This window comes from Cervus canadensis, chromosome 10 (assembly GCF_019320065.1).
Source record: "Cervus canadensis isolate Bull #8, Minnesota chromosome 10, ASM1932006v1, whole genome shotgun sequence".
Classification (NCBI taxonomy): Eukaryota; Metazoa; Chordata; class Mammalia; order Artiodactyla; family Cervidae; genus Cervus; species Cervus canadensis.
Window position 1 is genome coordinate 50236053 of NC_057395.1, and position 21349 is coordinate 50257401.

Here is a 21349-nt window from a genome sequence, read left to right on the forward strand (position 1 = left end):
TGGGCAGTTTCAGTCAGTGTGCTTCCCCAACACACTCACACCTCCCACTCTCTTCCCTGCAACAGAAGGAGAACCTCAAAGCGGGAAACTGAGGGAAAGTGGGCAATCATTTCTCTATCTTCTCTCAGCTGCAATGCCCACACACTCAACTGAAGCCGCCTCAAATGAGATCACTATGAGGCCTGTTGCAGACTCCCAACAGCACCAAAGATTTCTGAGGGCCAGGAATAGCAGAGCCAAGGAGCTGGGAACAGGAGGCGTCTCTTGAGAGTACACTCCCTGCCAAAGAAAAGACGCCTCTTCTGCTCTTGAAGCAGCATTAGATTGACCCTAGGCTTTGTTGTTACAGGATGCGCTAAACCACCCCCCTCCAAGCGTTAGTTGCTCAGCCACTTCCAAGTCTTTGCAATCCCATGAACTGGGGTCCCATCAGGGTCCTCTGGCCGTGGAATTCTCCAGGTAAGCACACTAGAGTGGGTTGCCATTCCCTTCTCCAAGGGAATCTTCCCGACCCAGGGATCAAACCCTGGTCTCCTGCATTGCAGGCAGATTCTTTACCGGCTGAGCCACCAGGGAAGTCAAACCCCTCAGACAAAGGTCAGTTTTTTTGCCTGCCTTATGAAATGGGAGCTGGGGACTGAACAGACTAGGTCAATGCAAATAAAGTAATGCACTCTTTCTTGCACACGCTGCTCTCCAGTATTTGGGCAGATTCTGGGTCTCAGAGGTTTGAGAGGACCTGCTGCAGATGAAGCAGTTGGAAGAAGGGGAGGTGTCTTCCTTATTCATGCTACTCTGTGTCCCTGCCATGCTGGTGCACTGAATGCTAGGAAGAGGTAGCAGTTCCAATTTTTCACTTTAAAACTTTATAGGTCGTGCAAAAATACTAAACATAAGAAGCAGAAGGGCGCAACTCCGTCCCAGGACACCCCCGGCCGGTGAGGCAGGCTCGCGCTCCAGAGAGCCGCGCCTGCGCACTACGGACTCTGAAGCACAAGCCATCTGAGGGAGGTGGGCGGGGCTGCCCGGCCATCCGGGTTCCCTCACCCCGCCCCCGCTGCATGAATGAGAGGCGCGGCGCCCGCCCCTCCCCCGCTGGGCCCGCCCCTCGCCGGGGCTGTGGCGCGCCGTCTGCCGCTGCCACCTCAGCCGCGCTCGGTTCAGCCAGACGCCCTCTGCTTACTGCCCAGAGCTGACGGTCCCAGCACGCTCGCCGCCGCTGCCCTCACGACAGAGTAAGTGAGCAAGCGAGGGTTGGGCCGCTGAGCGCCGTCGCCCCCTGGTTTGGGGAGTAAGGGACCGGGCAGGTCCGGGTTCGGGATGCTAAGGAGACCGTGGGCCCGCGCCAGCCTCCCCCACTCACACTCCCGGCGCCTCGGCCGGGAGCTGGGACGGGTAGGACAGCGGCCCTGGGCCGGGAGGGGCGCGGAAAAGGGTCCGCGCACGAACAGGAGGGTGAGTCCCGCACAAAGGGAGGCGCGGAGCTGTCACCGGGAGACCACAGAGATAAGGTTCGCGGCGCCCTGTGCGCCCAGCTAGCCCGTGCCCCGCGTCTGGTCCCTGGGCGTGGGAGCTGCTGGGATGTGCCCGGAGCGAGGACGAGGATGGCGAAGACGGCTGCCTCCCTGTTGGCCGTGGGAACGCGCCTTGGGGGGGCGCGGCGTGGCAGTGTTTTCCTGGTCCCCGTCTGCTCCTCCCCTTTCTTTGTGGCGTCTATCTCATGCCCGTTTGTCACTGGGTATAAGCTATGGTCTGGGATGAGACCTCTTGCCTCGCTTACTCATTAATGAAAGTCAGGTGCTGGCCTCATAGTTGTGAGTGGGGGGCCGTGTGTGCTTCCACAGGCCAGAGAATTAAGGCCCCTCTTTTGTTTCCAGAGACTTAATGGTTTGTCTTTGACCTCTGAAATGAGCGAGTCGAAGATCATTTAAAGGGGATGAGGGAAAAAAGACATATTACTTCATCAGATCTTCAGCCAATTCTGTCTCTGGCATTCTTTCAAACAGTATTTCTTTGTTTCTTGCTGCAAAACCAGTGGGTTTTGTTAATTAAAATACGTGTCTATATTCTCAATATATGTCTATATTCTCAGTATATCCAGAACAGTTGCTTTCCGGGTGTTGGTAAGTGGTCGTATACTCATGTATATGTACATGAGAATAGTACATATAGAACACTGCTTTTTAGTTAATTGGTAATTATGTCTGTATATTGATATACGTTGTCTATAGAAACGCTCCAGTATATCTAGGACACTTTTTTAGGCTCCTCAGTACAGGCAGATTTTGTTTCTTCCTGCCTCCCTGTGTTAATAAGAAGGTGGTCCAGCAGGTTCTCTCCGCCTCATTGCTTTTTTTTTTTTTATCCCCGTAATTCTTTGGCAAAGGGTTTTATTGCAAATTTCCCTGGCATGCGCCCTTGCTTTGATCTGAATTTTCCTGTGCTCTGTTGTATGGTTGTGCAGCCCCAGCTCAGTGGCACCTCTTACAGGACTATTGGAAAACAGAACACCTTTTTTTTTTTTTTTTTGTCCTCCTCCCCAGAGAGAGGAGGAAGCTCTGCAGTTTCCCACAGACTTTGGCTCTGTGGGGACTGACTGCCTGACTTTGTTGTCTCGGTGAAGTTATGAGGAGTCACAGTTGATATGGACCAATTAAAAAGAAGCAGTTATAATAGCGCCAGCTATTCCTTGCTGTTTCACTTGGACCTTTTCCTCTCTTAAACTAGATCTTATAAGTTTTAGAAGATAGTTGGTTGCATTTGCTCTTTCTATTTTGTACCCTTATAATTTTGCAGAGTGACAGGAAATTAGCTAAACTTAGTTGTTGTAAGAAACATACCTCCAAATATTAATGTATTTTTGTTATGATCTTTTGATTCAGAATAGCAGCAGTAAAAAAAAAGTAGGAGCTAATTAGAGGATATGAATAGTTGAATTGATTCAGTTTTAAGATTCCCTTTAAGGTTATTTTTAATAACATATATTTTAGTTCCTGGTAGTTTTTGGTGCAAAATGAAATCAAAACTAAGCAGTCTTCCATAGCATCTGTTTATGTATATTCCCTCTGTTGCAAACATTTGCTTTTAATTTGCAAGAGAAATTTTCCATTTGGTTGGAACAGGATCCATTATTCTTGGTAAAAATCTTACCTTATGTTAGCATGATCAAATTCTTTCTTTGTAAAAGTTAAAATTAATAAAAGTTGATTTTTCAATTTAAAATTTTGGTTTTATGATGTCAGATTTAAATAAAATTTTTATGAATTTAACTCAAAATAAGGCAACTTATAAATGAGTGCTTCATTAATTACATTAACTAGTGTCACTAATACTGAAGCAACCCAGATAACTTATGAATTGCCTGCATAAGATTTTTCTTTTTTAGGAAGCCTTTTAAAACAAATCATAAGGGGAAGTCTTAAATAAACAGCATAGTGTAACCGGAATTATCATTGAAATAGGCTTGCATAGTACTACAATATTGTGCAACTTTAATTTTGCAAGCATGACTTAGCTATTGTTTGTACCAACAAAGGAAACTAAAAACATCCTGGCCTTGTTCTTCAGCATTCTGTTAATCAAAATTTTTACCAGTCTATAGTTTTGCATTTTTGTAGGATGATTGAAGAAAAATTCCAAAGTAATATCTGTGTTGTCAAAATAGGTTACGAGCTGTTTTATTAATAAATATAATCTTTATATTCATTAGAAATACTAATATTATGTTAGTGATAGTAATAGTATATATGGTGACACTTTGTCACCCAAACTGGGATACATTATCCTCCCAGCATTTTGTCAGTAATTGTTTTCTGGGAATTCCCTGGTGGTCCAGTGATTAGGACTCTGCTTACACTACAGTGGGCACGGATTGATCCCTGGTGGGGGAACTAAGATCCAACATGCTGTGCAGCCAAATACTAATTGTTTTCTGTTTCAAATGGCAGTTTATTCTAAAGTTAGTAATAATCTTATCATAATGTATTATTCAGTTCAGTTCAGTCACTCAGTCGTGTCCGACTCTTTGCGACCCCGTGAATCACAGCATGCCAGGCCTCCCTGTCCATCACCAACTCCCAGAGTTTACTCAAACACATGTCCATCAAGTCAGTGATGCCATCCAGCCATCTCTATCCTCTGTCGTCCCCTTCTCCTCCTGCCCCCGGTCCCTCCCAGCATCAGGGTCTTATTCCAGTGAGTCAACTCTTCGCATGAGGTGGCCAAAGTATTGGAGTTTCAGCTTCAGCATCAGTCCTTCCAATGAACACCCAGGACTGATCTCCTTTAGGAGGGACTGGTCGGATCTCCTTGCAGTCCAAGGGACTCTCAAGAGTCTTCTCCAACACCATAGTTCAAAAGCATCAATTTTCCGGTGCTCAGCTTTCTTCACAGTCCAACTCTCACATCCATACATTACATTGGATGTTTTAGAAGTTTTTTTTTCATTAAATTCATTTTCATTAAATTCATACATTTCATTAAATTCATACATTACACTGGAAAACCCATAGCCTTGACTAGACAGATCAGTACAAAAGTAATTGCAATTTTGCATTGTTGAAGTTTGCCATTTGATATTGGAATACATTCTTAAATAAATGTGGTTATGTTAGACTATAGCAATGATGTCAGACAAAAAGCAAATTCCAGCAATTTTTTTTTATTGGAGTTCAAAATGGGTCATAAAGCAGCAGAGACAACTCGCAGCATCAACAACGCATTTGGCCCAGGAACTGCTAACAAACATACAGTGCAGTAATGGTTCAAGAAGTTTTGCAAAGGAGACAGAGCTTTGAAGATGAGGAGCGCAGTGGCTGGCCATTGGAAGTTGACAACAACCAACTGAGAGCAATCATCAAAGCTGATCCTCTTACAGCTACGTGAGAAGTTGCTAAAGAACTCAACATCAACCGTTCTACAGTCATTCTGCATTTGAAGCAAATTGGAGAGGTGAAAAAGCTCAATAAGTGGGTGCCTCATGAGCTGACTGAAAATCAAAAAAATCATCATGTTAAAGTGTAGTCTTCTCTTATCCTATGCAACAACAATGAACCATTTCTCGATCAGATTATGTGTGATGAAAAGTGGATTTTATATGACAACCAGCTCAGTGGTTGGACCGAGAAGAAGCTCCAAAGCACTTCGCAAAGCCAAACTTGCATCCAAGAAAGGTCATAGTCATTGTTTGGTGGTCTGCTGCCCATCTAATCAACTGCAGCTTTCGGAATCCCAGCAAAGCCATTACGTCTGAGAAGTATGCTCAGCAAATCAATGAGATGCACTGAAAACTGCAATGCCTGCAGCTGGCATTGGTCAACAGAATGGGCCCAGTTCTCCTCCACAACACCACCTGACCACATGTCATACAACCAAAGCTTCAGAATTTGAATGAATTGGGCTATGAAGTTTTGCCTCAAACACCATATTCACCTGACCTCTTGCCAACTGACCACCACTTCTTCAAGCATCTCAACAACTTTTTCCAGGGAAAATGCTTCTACAACCAGCAGGAGGCAGAAAATACTTTCCAAAAGTTCATCAAATCCCAAAGCACAGATTTTTACACAGCAGGAATAAAAAAACGTATTTCTTGTTGACAAAAATGTATTGATTGTAATGGTTTCTATTTTGATTAATAAATATGTGTTTGAGCCTAGTTATAATGATTTAAAATTCACAGTCTGAAACCACAACTACTTTTGCACTAACCTAATAGCAGCTTAAACTATATGAAATTGCCATTTTTTTTTTTTAGATTGGGGAGTTATCAAAAATCAGTGGTTTCATATGGTTCAATTATTTTGAATTCTTAGCAGTTCTTTCTAGCATTTACCTTTATATTTATTTCATTTTCAATGTTTAAACTGCAATTCCTTGATTGTCTACCTTTGTATATTATCCATGGAGTTCTAGTTTGGAATTTGAGTACTTAATTGTTCCACATAACCATCCTTCTATCCCCCACTCATATCTGTGCTTTACAGTTTTCAGTTAAGTCAGTTTTCAGTATTTATAAGACTGTGGCAGTGTATCTATAATTCACAGATGAGCCGTATTGGATATGTATTACCTATTATGTTTCTTTCTTGTACAACTTTATTTCTCCTGAGTTAAATAATTGCCACTTTTGTTTGTTTTTCATTTGCCTAGTTTTCTTTTTACCAGTCACAAATTCTCCTCAAATTTTATGACAGAAATGATCATCTTTCAATATATTCAGATAATCTGTTTCATTTCTATTTCCTAGCTGTCATATAGGACCTCCCTTCTTATCTTCTTGTGAATTCTCTTTGCCTTCCTCCTATGTTGCATCCTTGATTTCCTGGATCCTGTGTCTTCCTTGTTCTTTAGTAGCTTCCTGAGAAAGAACCTCTACAAACTCTGAAATTTATTCCTGAATTCAGAAGTTGCGTGTCTGAAATGTCTTTATTTTACCCTCACACTTGAATGATGGTTTCACTGGATATTGAATTCTAGATTGAAAATTAGTGTCTGTCTCTTGAAGGCTTCCAGTTGTAATCCCCATTCTCTTTTCCTCCCACTCTGAAAGACTTTAGGATCTTCTATTTATCCCTGGTGTTCTGACATTTCATGGTGTTCCTCAAAATGGTGTTTCGTGGTGTTCCTTTTTCTTTCCTTTTGCTTGTAGGGCAGATAATATTTCCCCAAATATCTATATATATGTACACACAGGCATACATACTCTCTCACCCAACACTGCTATTCTTCATGATGTTGACGTGCATCCTTCAAGAGGTGCGGTCTTTGTTTCCTCTCCTTGAACCTGTGTAGACAGCCTGTGCTTCCCAGGATGTTTTGGGTCTTGAGCCAACATCGTGGTTTAGGAATACAGTTGGATGATCAAAAGCAACCACCTTGAGGGGGTGTTTTATTTATTTATTTATTTATTTTACTTTTAAATGAAATCATCAGTTTGCTTTTGACTAGAAATATCAGTTAACACTAGAGAAAGTTTCTTTCAGCATTGAGGTGTAATCACCTCTGGAATCAACATCAAGACCATCAGTTGCATCTTTTTAGAAATCTACTTTAGGAAGTGATAGAGCTGTTTATGACCAAAAAGAAACAATCTGTAAGCTTCATGATTAAATACCTCATGACTAAGATAGATACATTATTGCAAGAATTTCTGTGATAAGAAGATAGAGGCAAATGGAGTTATATAGACCAGGGCTTGTTTGGACATTGTTAGTGACTTAGTGTTTATCTCAGGCATACATACTTTTAAATATTTTTTAACCCATGAATTTTTTTCTATTTACAGCTGCTTCACTCCTCATCTAGCTTTCCCCGTGGGCCCGTATCATATAAGTTGAATATTACTAGAGAACTTCAGATTTAGGACTAAAAATCTGAAGTGGACTACTCTCATCACTGCCCCCAGAAAATTGCCAGATTCTTAATAACTTGTAATTCTTAATTTTTGCCTATATTAATCTCTCCCCACTCTTTAACTTCATGAGCAGCCCACCCATCCCCATGCTGATAAGTAGGCTGTGTACTTCACTGAGGGTTTAAAAGTTATCAGACAGATACTCCTCATCCTCTCCTCACCAAATCTATAAATCCACCTTGCTTAGGATCCTTGTTTTCTGTTTTCTTCCCATCAGAGGCCAACTTGCCTCCCCACCTTACTCCCCGCTCAGAGCTAGTTGAGAACTTGACTTCTGCTTTTGTGCTGTCTTTCACATCCTCAACAACTTTCCAAGGCACCACCAATATTGGCATACATACATGCTCTGATATTGCCTATCTTTAAAAACAACAAAAAATTAAAACAACTTTCCCCTGACCTTACATCCATCCCTTTCTGTTTACCTTCATGGTTAAATGTCTCAAAAGAGTAGTCTACACATTTCCTCCCTATCTCCTCTGTACCATGTGTCACTCTCTGAAATTCTGTTGTTGACTGAATTTTTTTGTCTCTTACCCTCCACTGGACAGTGAGCTCCAGGAAAGCAAGACCTCGTCTATCCTGTTTACCACTATGTTCCTAGGACAGCAATTGACACAAGTACCTACTCAGTAAAAGGCATAACTGACATATTTAACCTGGTAGAATAGCTCTTTTTTAAAAATTTTCTAACAAAATCAATTTTCATTTATTTTTTAAATTATTCTCTACTTTTTGCTACACTTGAAAGTTGAAAAATTAAGAAGACTGTATTAATGGTTGAATTTTACCTATGTTACATTACATTTCGTTCTTTCCTAAGTGTAATTTAAATTGGCAGTCTTACACCTGGATTCTGGAGTCAGACTGATCGGAGTTGAATTTTAGTTCTTTTCACTTTTTGCCATATGACCTTGGGCAGATTAACCTCTCTGTTTCTTCATCTGCAAGATGAAAATAAGAAAGTACCCACCTCATATGTTGTGTGGGTCAAATGAGATAACATGTAAAATGCTAAACCAAGTACTTGACATGGTGGCTAATACAATGAAAATAGTTACAGTTATTGTTTGTATACTCTTCTTTGGTTTCTAATGTTTGATCTGACTTGGTCACTGTAGTTTTGTTTGTTTTTTTTTTGTTGTTGTTGTTTTGTCACTATAGTATTTTTATTTGAAGTATTTATCTCCTAGAGTATATTGACTATGAATGTGACTCTCCTGTTTTTAGTTTTATTGGATTTTTTTCTAATTCCTTGCTCCTCTATTCCCCACATTACCCCCACATAATACCAATAGATTGATTAAATGATCTTCATTGACAGATGAGCACCCCCTAGCACTTCCCAGCAGTTTGGTCATTGAGAAATCATTTTGATAACTTGATGAAATATTTTTATTTCAAGCCAAGTTCTGTACTTTGTTTATTTGGCTTGCCCAGAGGTGAGGCTGCTTCTTTGTGTTAATTCATTAAATATTCTTATTTATGGTAATGGAACTTTTAAAACACCCAGTATGTCATCAACAGATTTTTTTAAGTAGTTATAAGATACTATTTTTTTCACTTACTAGCTAGCTTGGAAGATAAATATATAATACAATACAAAATCCATTCTATAGGCCTCACTGAGGGATAAAGACAGGCTATGTATTAATAGAAGTCCAAAGTAGGGAAAGTTGTGTCCAGCCAGCCTTAAGGGAGTCTTAAAGCTTTTCCACATATTAAATTGTCTATACCCCTTATTTTCTGTCTGATTTTTAATTTTAGAAATTGTTTCTTGAAGTAATTGACTTACCAATTACTCTGCCTGTTTCTTATCTAGGTAGGCAGTGGAGACACCTCCAATTATCTGAGCATTTCAGACATTAGACTGTAGTATTAGATAAATTTAAGATACAAAAAGAATGCCGGATCGTTTCAAAGGAAATGTGAACACTAGTGCAAGCAGTCCTTTGAAAGCCAGCTGACTGAGCTTTATTTATCTGCTCTGAAGGTAGGACTCAGACATTGTTCCATACTAGCTGGCCTAGGAACAACTGACCAGTGGCCTTACTTTTGGTTGGGAAAGTCAGCCTAGGCCTTCCACCTGCTGTAAAGACAGTATGACACCAGATAGTTGCTCTGCACCTCCATGGATCTGAGTTGGAACAAACCTGAATGGCAAGGAAAGGAAGCTACTTTTTAGATAGCATCACAAGTAAACCTCATATTACATAGTGATTTTGCTCTGAGAAACTGTAATGCAACTTGAATTTTTATAGATTGAACGCTGTTAGGTGTATTTAGAGTTGCTTACTATTTTAGCAACTATAGAAGTTTGTGGCATTAATTATATATGTTGTCTTAAAATCATTTTGTCTATTATTTATGTTTTCCTAACTAGACAGGTGTTTGTATCAGATACAGTTCTTCTCGAGCAAACTTAATGTTATAATTATTTAATTGAGAACAAAAGAAGTACAAATATGGCACTGCAAGTATAATTAGTAGTTCATTTGATGACAGTGTTTATTGAATTCTCAAAGTTAATTACTTCACTAGTAGTCTTATCAGTATGCTTTATGTTATCTTTAATTTTTTTTCATTTGGAGATTGAATGGTGCTGTATTACCTGTTTGTTAAGTTCATCTAGGCAAACCAAAATATTATAAATTACTTGTGCCTCTTTATTGTTCTCTCCCAACTCTGAGCATGAAAAATTTTGCTCAATGGTATTAATTTGAAATATCCAAATAGGCTCTTCATCTTAGACTGAGAGAAAAAGTTTGGCAAACATCAAAGTATGAGCCAGTATAATTTATGGAAAATTGGTGAAAACGTAAATCAAAAGTGTAGGCTTTCATTCTTTCCCTTTAGTGCAAAAGAAATTGCGAAACTTCTTCAGAAGTGTGTTGGAAATTTCATGCTTGGCTATAATTAAATAAAAGATTTTACTTAAATTTATTAACTGCCCTTGAAAGCAGTCCAGAGGAAATTTTGTGGTAGTAAGATTTTTTTTTATATATAATAGAACAGTATATCAATAGCCAGAAGCAATATTGTACCCAGAAATCATCTTTCACATTAGCTAACCTATAGTAAAAACCTCTCATGTCAGTATCTTTTGGGCTTCCTAGTTGGCTTAGTGGTAAAGAATCCACCTGCCAATGCGGGAGATGTGGGTTCGATCCCTGGGTTGGGAAGATTCTCTAGAGCAGGAAATCGCAACCCACTCCAGTATTCTTGCCTGAAAAATCCTCCTCTTGCAGAGGAGTATGGCAGGCTACAGTCCATGGGGTTGCAAAGGAATCGGACACAACTTAGCGACTAGACAACAACATCAGAATCTTTACACGCATTTCTTCTTTACTTCTTACAGCATCCCTCAAAGGATTATTAATGAATGATAAAGCAAAAAGTCAAAGCAGTAAGCTGTTTAGGTTCACACAGTCACCTGGGTCAGGTTTAGAACCCAGGCTTTTATTCTCCAACCTATCACATGTCTCAGTTGATATTGTCAACTTTCACAAGAACACAGATCTTTTCTATTCAGTTGGTATCTTGCTATTCAGTTGGGGCTTCCCTGGTGGCTCAGATGGTTAAGAATCTGCCTGCAATGCAGGATACCTGGGTTTGATCCCTGGGTTGGGAAGATCCCCTGGAGAAGGGAACGGCTACCCACTCCAGTATTCTGGCCTGGAGAATGCCATGGACAGAGGAACCTGGCAGGCTACAATCCATGCGGTCTCAAAGAGTCAGACACCACTGAGCGACTTTCACTTTCACTTGGTATCCTGCACTGGGACTTTTGGAACAATCTGGGGTAGGGGGTGCACACCAAGTGGCTTATGAGATCCTAGTTCCCTGACTAGGGATAGAACCCAGGCTATGGCAGTGAAAGTGCCAAGTCCTAATCACTGGACTACCAGGGAATTTCCTGAAAGACTGTTGATAAAGGAAATTTAGAGACCTTTGTAGAAAATGGCTGGCAAATAAGGAGAGATTTGGGGAGCATAATATATTTTTTATTTCTTTTGATACTCGAAGTAATTACCATTATAGAACTTTTGCAGTAAATAAAAGTGAGGTAAATAAAAATGATTTGTTAGAATGCAGCAAAGAGGCTGTATAGTTTTCTAGCATTGCTGTAACAAATTACTACAAAATTGATGGCCTGAGACAGTAGAAATTTAGTCTCTCACAGTTTGAAAGGCCAGAAGTCTGAATGAAATCAGTGTGTCAACAGAGTTGCTGCACTCCCTCCAAAAACTAGGAGAGAATCCTTCCTTGCTTCTTCCAACTTTTCATGGCTCCACACATTCCTTGGTTTCTGTCTACATAACTCCATTCTTTGCTTCCATGTTCACATGGTCTTTTTTTTCTTTCTTATAAAGACATTGTCATTGGGTTTAGAGTCCACCTGGATAATCCAAAGCTCACACAATTCAGTTCAGAATACAAACTGTGATTTCTGTTTTCTGTGTTTCAGTTTTCTCTATTTCAATTCACTGCCTCCGTCTATTTAGAACTCCAGAATTATATAAACTCCACAGTTTTGAGGAGAGGAAAAAGTTGTACTCCTAAAAAAATTTTTTAATGTATCCTATAAAACTTCTTAGTTTTTGCCATGGGTTTTCAGTATTGTAACCTACCTCAGGAATAAAACTTAATATTTCACAGGTGTCAGATTTCTTAATCTGTTCTGGCTGCTATAACAAAATACCGGTAGAAATTCCTCATAATTCTGAAGGCTTAGAAATCCAACACCAGCAGTTTCAGTGTCTGGTAAGGGCTCACTTGCTGGTGCATAGATAGTATTTTTCACTGTCTTTTTGCTATGTCCTCCTGTGGTGGAAGGGGTGAGGAAGCTATCTAGAGTCTTTCTTTATTGGGGCCTCTTATATAAGGGCATCAATCCCATTCTTGGGTGTGTCACCCTCAACACTTAATCACTTTCAGATACCATTACATTGGGGATTAGATTTCAGTGTGTGAATTTGCGGAGCAGTGGGGGATATTTGCTTTATAGCACAATTTTTAGCACTAACCTTATGATACAAAGAGAAAATTTATATTTTCCATATAACTGATTCAGTTTCTAAATAAGCACTGCAGTGTTAATTTTTTCATTGATCCATTTATTTTCTACCCAAGATTAGTATTACTAAATAGATTGACCTGTACTATTTTTCAGGTTTCTCTGCTAATGAGGTTCTTTTTAATTTTTTTATTATAAGTAACTGTAAATACATTCAAAAATAGGTCATTTATCCTATTTCCTTTTACTTTGTTTGCTGAGGTATTTTAAAGCAAATCCAAGGCATTTTTGTACATAGTTCCTGACATACTTCTGTATGCATCTTTTTAAAATAAGGATGTTATCTTATAGAATCAAAATGCTATTCTCGTACCTAATAAAATTAACAGTTACTCCTTGGTATCATCTAATAGCTAGATGCTGTTAAGGTTTGCCTGATTATCTCAAGGATATCTTTTTTCAGAGATGATTTGTTCACACCAGGATTTCAGAGTCCACAGATCATGTTTGGTCATTTTGTGCCTCATGCCTGTTTTGATTTAGGGCAGTTCCTCCTTCCTTTCTCCCCACTTTTTCTTTGTGTGTCATAGACTAGTTACAGGAACCAGGTCAATTGTCTTATGGAATTTCTCATATTTGAGATTTGATTAAAACAGATTTAAATTTTTTAGCAAGAATGCTTAGGAGATGCTTAATATTGCATCACATCCAGAGTCCTGCTGGGGTAGTGGGGTAGTTCTGGCTACCTCACTTCTAGTGATGCTAAAAGACCACACTGATGGTCATGTCAGCATCCTTTGTGGCAAAATGGTAATTTTCTTTTTTATAAATTTTTATTTATTTATTTATTTTTGGCTGCACTGGTCTAAATTGCTGTATGCAGGCTTTCTCTAGTTGCAGCCAGTAGGGGCTTCCCTCTAGTTGCAGTGCTTGGCCTTCTTGTGGGGCCTTTCTTGTTGCAGAGCACAGGCTCTAGGCAGGAGGGCTTCAGTGGTTGCAGTGCGTGGGCTCAGCTGCTGTGGCTCGTGGGTTCTAGAGTGCAGTCTCTATAGTTATGGTACAAGGGCTTAGTTGCTCCTTAGCGTTTGGGGTCCTCCTAGAACAGAGATGGAACCCATGTTCCCTGCACTGACAGTCAGATTCTTAACTGCTGGACCACCAGGGAAATGCCCAAATGGTGATTTTCTTATCCTGTCCTCTCTTCTACATTTATTATCAGGAGTTCTATATAGAAAGACCTGTATGTCATCAACTAGGACTGTCTTGGGTTACTCTGAAATACATTTTGTATGAGAGACTGCCAAGGAATCTTACACTGCTAATGTTCTTGATAAGAGATAATGAATTTGAATCTGGATAAAAGGAATTGTGTAATTTTTTGTTTTAATAAATATACGATGAACTTCTGAGTACTGTAGTAAAAATGTGAATGATTTTTTTTTTTTTTTGCTGCTCTGGGTCTTCATTGCCACATGTGGGCTCTTTGTTGCAGCATGCAGGCTTTCCTAGTTGTGGCACGTGGGCTTCTTTTGTTGCAGAGCACAGGTTCTGGAGCAAATGGGCTTAGTAGTTGTGGCACACAGGCTTCTTCAGTTGCCATGCACTGGCTTAGTTGACCTGCAGCTTGTGGGATCTTAGTTCCCCGACCAGAGATCAAACCCATTCACCCTGCGTTGGAAGGCAGATTCTTAACAACTGGATCACCAGGGAAGTCCTTGTTTTTTTTTAACAATTGACAATGTACACTCTAATTGCTCTGGAAGTTACAGATAAAGATAAATGAAAGGCTTTTATAAATTAAAATCAAGGAGCAAAGAGGAAAGAGTACTAACTAGATTAAAATTTAAAAACTGGAAGAGAAAATAAAAAAATAAAAATTGGAAGAGAATAGAGCTAATATTTTGTAATAACTATAAATAGTATAAATAGCCTTTAAAAATGACTGTATATCTGTAACTTATACACTATTGTACACCATCTGTACTTCAATTTCTTATTTAATTAATTTTTAAAATTGAAAGATTTCCAGAGTCAGCATGACCCAGCCCTTGAATGTCTAATCCATTCACTCTTCTTAGACTGAGCTTTTCACATAGTATATCCCTAACGTGTAGTGAGTGTTTTCATGAGATTGTGTCTAGACTAAAGAAATCAAGGTTATGTATTACAGAATTAATGTTTAAATATCTTCAAAGGCAGGGAGAATTCTTCATTGAATATCATTCTTTTTCTTTAAATTGTACTTTATGGGAAAAAAAATCCTTTGATTACTATTTCTCATAATACATTTTGTTTAACTTCATGTCTTGACATTCTTATTCAGTAAAATTACTGAGTAAAGTCATGCAAATATAAAGCCTTACTTATTTTTCTTCCTTCATTTTATTTTAAGCCAGTTGTGTTTATTTATCTTCTGAATCTGTGTATTCTGGGGAAAGTAACTTTGATATGAAATGGAAATTAAACAGGTGTTTTTAGCTTCATAACCATCTCTATACAGCCTCTAATCATATTTGAGAGATCATTAAATGTATGTGCTATTATGATTTGTCCCTTGGCAAAATATTGCTATGATTATGCTGTTTTATTTTAAAATAATAGTACTATGGGTCTTTTCTGAAAGATAAAGAATGTCTTTATAGAGAGATGCCTCAAAAGACCATAGATAAAATCAGTATAAACATTTTTAGTCAGTTGAGCTGATTATTCCTCATCAGGACTCTAAAATGGTTTTAGTGCTGAAAATTACATTTCCCTACCTATTGAATTAAAACAGATGATTGCAAAACACTTACTCTAAGCAAGTCATTATGCTTAGTGCTGAGTAGTATGGTTGCTTTCGCAATTCAGATAAAGAAGAAAGTACATACTTCTTCAACATCCATTTATGGTAAAAAGTCTCCATGAAGTGGGCATACAGGGAACCTATATCAACATAATAAAGGCAATATATGACAAGCCCACAGCTAACATCATTTTCAACTGTGAAAAGCTGAGGCATTCTCTCTAAAATCAGAAACAAAATACTACCAGAAGATTACTAGAACTCAATAATGAATTTGGTAACATTGCAGGATAAAAATTAATACATGGAAATCTCTTGCATTCCTCTACACTAACAGTGAAAGATCAGAAAGAAAGATTATGAAACCAATCCCATTTACCACCCCATCAAAAAGAATAAAATGCCTGAAAATAACATGCCTAAGGAGACAAAAGACCTGTACTCTGAAAACTATAAGAAGCTGATGAAAGAAATCAAAGATGATATAAACAGAAAGATATACCATATTCTTTGATGGGAAGAATCAATAGTGTCAAAATGACAATACTCCCCAAGGCAATCTACAGATTCACTACAATCTTTATCAAATTGCCAATGACATTTTTAACAGACTATAACAAAAATTTTTGTTAATTTGTATGGAAACACTAAAGACCCCAAGTAGCCAATGAAATCCTGAGTAAGAAAAACAGAGCTGGAGGAATCACATTCCCTGACTTCAGACTTTACTACAAAGCTACAAGTATGGTACTAGCCCAAGGACAGAAATACAGTCAATAGATCAGGATGGAAAGCCCAGAAATAAACCCACACACTTATAGTCAGTTAATTTGTGATAAAGAAGGCAAGAATATTAAATGGGGAAAAGACAAGTTTCTTCAGTAAGTGATGCTGGGAAAACTGCAAAGCTACATATAAAAGAAGGAGATGAGAACATTCCCTAACACTATACACAAAAACAACCTCAAAATGAATCAAAGACCTATGTGTAAGGCCAGACACTATAAAACTCTTAGAGGAAAACATAGAACAATCTTTGACATAAATTGTAGCAATATCTTCTTTGATCCACCTCCTAGAGTAGTGCAAGTAAAAACAAATAAATGGGACCTAATTAAACTTAAAAGCTTCTGCACAACAAAGGAAACTATAAATAAAACGAAAAGACAGCCCACAGAATGGGAGAAAATAGTTGCAAACAAAGCAGTCAACAAGGGATAATCTCCCAAATATACAATAAAATAGCTCATTTACTGTATATCAAAAACAAAACCAGTCAAAAAATGAGCAGAAGATCTAAATAGACATTTCTCCAAATAAGACATATAGATGGACAAAAAGCACATGAAAAGATGCTCAATATCACTAATTATCAGAGAAATGCAAATCAAAACTACAATGAGGTATCACCTCACACCAGTCAGAATGGCCATCATCAAAAAGTCTAAATGCTAAAAAAAAAAAAAAAAAGTCTAAATGCTGAGTAGATGTGGGGGAAAGGGAACTCTCTTAACTCTGTTGGTAGCAATGTATTAAAAAATTGGTACAACCACTATGTATAACAGTATGGAGGTTCCTTAGAAAGCTGAAATTAGAACTACCATATGATCCAGCAACCCCTCTCCTGGGTATATATCCAGAGAAAACTATAATTTGAAAAGATAACATTCACCTCAGTTCGTTGCAGCACTGTTTACAATAGCCAAGACATGGAAGCAACCTAAATGTCCATCAACATCAACAGAGGGATGGATAAAGAAGATGTGGTACATATATACAATAGATTATTAATCAACTATGAAAAGATTTGAAATAATGCCATTTACAGCAATATAGATGGACCTAGAGATTATCATACTAAGTGAAGTAAGTCATACAGAGAAAGACAAATACCATACCACTCATATGTGGAATCTAATTTTTTAAAAATGATGAACTTATTTACAAGTTCATTACTTAGTTACAAATGAGCTTATTTACAAAACAGATGTCAAAAAAGAAACTTATGGTTACCAACAGGGAAAGTTAGTGGGGAGGGATAATTCAGGAACTTGGTTAACAAGCAGACACTACTATATATAAAGTAGATAACTAGCAAGGACCTAATGTATAGCACAGGGAACTCTACTCAGTATTCTATAATAATCTTTATGAGGAAAGAATCTGAGAAAGAATGAATATATGTATGAATAAATCACTTTGCTGTATACATGAAACTAATACAACATTGTAAATAAATTATATGCCAATACAAAATTTAATACAAAAAAATTTTTCATATGTATTTCTTTTATTCAGAGAACCCTCTGGAAATATGTGTTTCAACTGTGTTGTCTCCGTACCCTCATTTGCAGCCAGAAGCCTCTGTGCTTATGCCCCACCATGCAGCCTTTGTCCAGTTCCCAATAATACTTACTGAGTATCTTTTAAGTGCCAGGTATTGTTTAATCTGAATTTATAGAAATCCCACGTCTCATGGTAAGACACTCTTGTTGAATAACTCCACTACATTTAAATGAAGTTAAGGTATGGGTAACATCTGAATTTATTAGATCTGAGGTTGTAATTTTAATATTCTTTTTCTGACATTTTATGTATTATCTGACTTAAAGTTTTCTGTAAAGCTGAAGAAACCTCACGAGGAAGTTCAGGACTTTTTTCAGGCTAAGATAACTAACCACAAGTGCAGTGAAATCAGTAGATCAGAGGCTGCATTTAGATTTTATTCAGACTAACTTCTAACTCTTGAAAACCTAAGCATATATTTTTACACAGTAAGTTACAAGTCTATTTTTATATAGGCAAAAAAGAAATAAGGTGATGTGGTGGAAAGCATGTGGCATTTAAGTAAGTTGTTTCTTTTTTTTTTTAAGTTGGAATTTAAGTAACTTAAGTGGCCCTGTGTGTTAGTAGCTAAGTCATGTCTGACTCTTATAACCCCATGGACTATAGCCCACCAGGCTCCTCTATCCATGGGATTTCCCAGGCAAGAATACTGGGGTGGGTTGCCAATCCCTTCTCCAGGGCCTGGATCTTCCCAACCCAGGGATCGAACCCAGTCTCCTGCATTGCAGGCTGATTCTTTACCATCTGAGCCACCAGGGAAGCCCTTGTGTGGCCCTACTACTTATTAACTGTTTGGCTTTGGTGAAGTACTACCTCTCTTAGCCTCAAAAGGAACAATTATAATGGAATCTTTCAGAATTATTGAATTTATTTTTTTTTTTTAGAATTATTGAATTTATAATTGAGTAACTTCAGAGGTTATTGTGAGTATAGTTTATCACCTTTAATAAAGTACTCTCCTAGTGATTGTTGTTGTTAGGCAAGGAGTGGAGCAATGGAAAGGGTGAACCCAAGAACAATCTTTTCTGTTACTCAGTTCTGCCCTTTTCATAAATATGAGACCAGTTATGCTGCTATTTCAACCTGGCTGCCAAACTGTGGCTGGTTAGAGGTTCCATTCCAGTAGTGGTCAGATGATATAAGAAATTATTACCACTTAACGGTACTATATACTTTCTTAAGTTGTTAGGAGGTTTTGGGTATCTCATTTCTGATGGTTATCTTAAGTCAGTTTTCTTCCCTCCCTTTTTTTTCAGAAAATAACTTAAAAAAATTGAGGTATACTTGATTTATAGTATTATGTTACTTTCAGATATACAGCATAGTGATTCAAAAGTTTTATAGATTATATACCATTTAAAGTTATAATAAAATGTTGATTATATTTCCTGTGCTGTACAAATATTTCTTTGTACCTTATTTATTTTATACATAGTAGTTTGTACTTCTTAATCCTCTGCCTCTATCTTGATCCTCCCTGCTTCCTTCTCCCCACTGATAACCATTACTTTGTGAGTCTGTTTCTGTTTTGTTATATTCACTAGTGTGTTGGGGCAATGGATCAGCCCCAGGGCAGCAAATGGCAGTGAAGAGACCAGGATGCTCTCTGCTCCTGGGTGGCAGATCGGCCCCAGAGTGGCCAGTAGCAACAGTGAGGCCAGAGAACTTTCTGTTCCTGGGCATCCTCCAACATCAGCTCCAGCCTTCACCAGACCCCCTTTCCTGCAACTCCAGCAGGGCTGCTGCCTCGGCTCCCAGGCGGCACATTGACCAACATCCAACAGCCAGTGAAGGGTCACACTCTCGACGAGGCCAGTGGTGGGACAACCAGGGCGCCGAGCATACCATCCAGCTATGTGAAGTGGCTGAAGGGCGTGTCCCTGCTAGTCAGGGCCTGACAAACTGTGGTCCACTGGAGAAGGGAATGGCAACCACTTCAGTATTCTTGCCCTGAGAACCCCATGAACAGTATGAAAAGGCAGAAAGATATGCCACTGAAAGATGAGCCCTTCAGGTTGGTAGGTGTCCGGTACGCTACTGGGGAAGAACAGAGAAATAGCTCCAGAAAGCATGAAGAGGCTGAGCCAAAGTGGAAATGATGCTCAGTTGTGGATGTACCTGGTGCTGAAAGTCAAGTCCAGTGCTGTAAAGAACAGTATTGCATAGGAGCCTGGAATATTAGGTCCATGAATCAAGGTTAATTCACTGCGGTCAAATAGGAGATGGCAAGAGTGAACATCGACATTTTGGAAATCAGTGAACTAAAATAGATGGGAATGGGCAAATTTAATTCAGATGACCATTATATCTACTACCGTGGACAAGAATTCCTTAGAAAGAATGGAGTAGCTCTCACAGTCAACAGAAGAGTCCAAAATGCAGTACTTGGGTGCAATCTCAAAAATGACAGAGAGACTTGTCCGTTTCCAAGGCAAACCATTTAATATCACAGTAATCCAGTCTATGCCTCAACCACTATGCTGAAGAAGCTGAAGTTGAACAATTCTATGAAGACCTACAAGACCTTTTAGAACTTTAGAACCTTTATAACTTTAGACCTTTTAGAATACCAAAAAAAGATGTCCTTTTTATCATAGGGCACTGGAATGCAAAAGTAGGAAGCCAGAAGATACCTGGAATAATAGACAAGTTTGGCTTTGGAGTACAAAATGAAGCAGGGCAAAGGCAAACGGAATTTTGTCAAGAGAGCACACTGCTCATAGCAAAACCCTCTTCCAACATCACAGGAAATGACTCTATACATGGACATCACCAGATGGTCAATACCAAATACAGATTGATTATATTCTTTGCAGCCAAAGATGGAGAAGCTCTATACAGTCAGCAAAAACAAGATTTGGAGCTGACTGTGGTTCAGATCATCAGCTCCTTATTGCAAATTTAGGCTCAAATTTAAGAAAGTAGGGAAAACCACTAGGCCATTCAGGTATGACCTAAATCAAATCCCTTTATACAGTGGAGGTGATAAATAGATTCAAGGGACTAGATCTGGTAGACAGAGTGCCTGAAGAACTATGGATGGAGGTTCACACCATTGTACAGGAGGTGGTGACTAAAACCGTCCCAAGGAAAAGAAATGCAAGAAGGCAAAGTGGTTATCTAAGGAGGCCTTACAAATAGCTGAGAAAAGAAGAGAAGCAAGAGACAAAGGAGAAAGGGAACGATATACCCAACTGAATGCAGAGTTCCAGAGAATAGCAAGAAGAGATAAGAAAGCCTTCCTAAATGAACAATGCAAAGATATAGAGGAAAACAATAGAATGAGAAAGACTAAAGATCTCTTCAAGAAAATTAGAGACACCAAGGCAACATTTCATGCAAAGATGGGCACAATAAAGGACAAAAAGGGCAAGGACCTAACAGAAGCAAAAGAGATTAAAAAGAAGTGGCAAGAATACACAGAAGAACTATACAAAGAAGGTCTTAATGAACCGGATAACCATGATGGTGTGGTCACCTAGAACCAGACATCCTGGAATATGAAGTCAAGTGTGCCTTAGGAAGCATTACATGAACAAAGCTAGTGGAGGAGATGGAATGCCAGCTGAGCTATTTCTAATCCTAAAAGATGATGCTATTAAAGTGCTGCACTCAGTATGCCAGCAAATTTTGAAAACTCAGCAGTGGCCACAGTACTGAAAAGTGTCAGTTTTCATTTCAGTCCCAAAGAAGGGCAATGCCAAAGAATGTTCAAACTGCCACACAATTGTGCTCATTCACTTGCTAGCAAGGTAATACTCAAAATGCCTCAAGCTAGGCTTCAACG

The 21349-nt window shown here is 38.8% G+C and overlaps 1 protein-coding gene across 1 annotated transcript in view; it reads left to right on the plus strand.

Moving 5' to 3' along the window:
- The first annotated feature begins 1109 nt into the window (after window positions 1-1109).
- The window catches only part of RNF24 (ring finger protein 24), a 105421-nt gene continuing 85181 nt past the window's right edge, over window positions 1110-21349 (plus strand). Inside the window, exon 1 of the mRNA XM_043480117.1 lies at window positions 1110-1235. The gene's annotated coding sequence lies outside the window, so the exon portion shown is untranslated. The remainder of the gene's footprint in view (window positions 1236-21349) is intronic.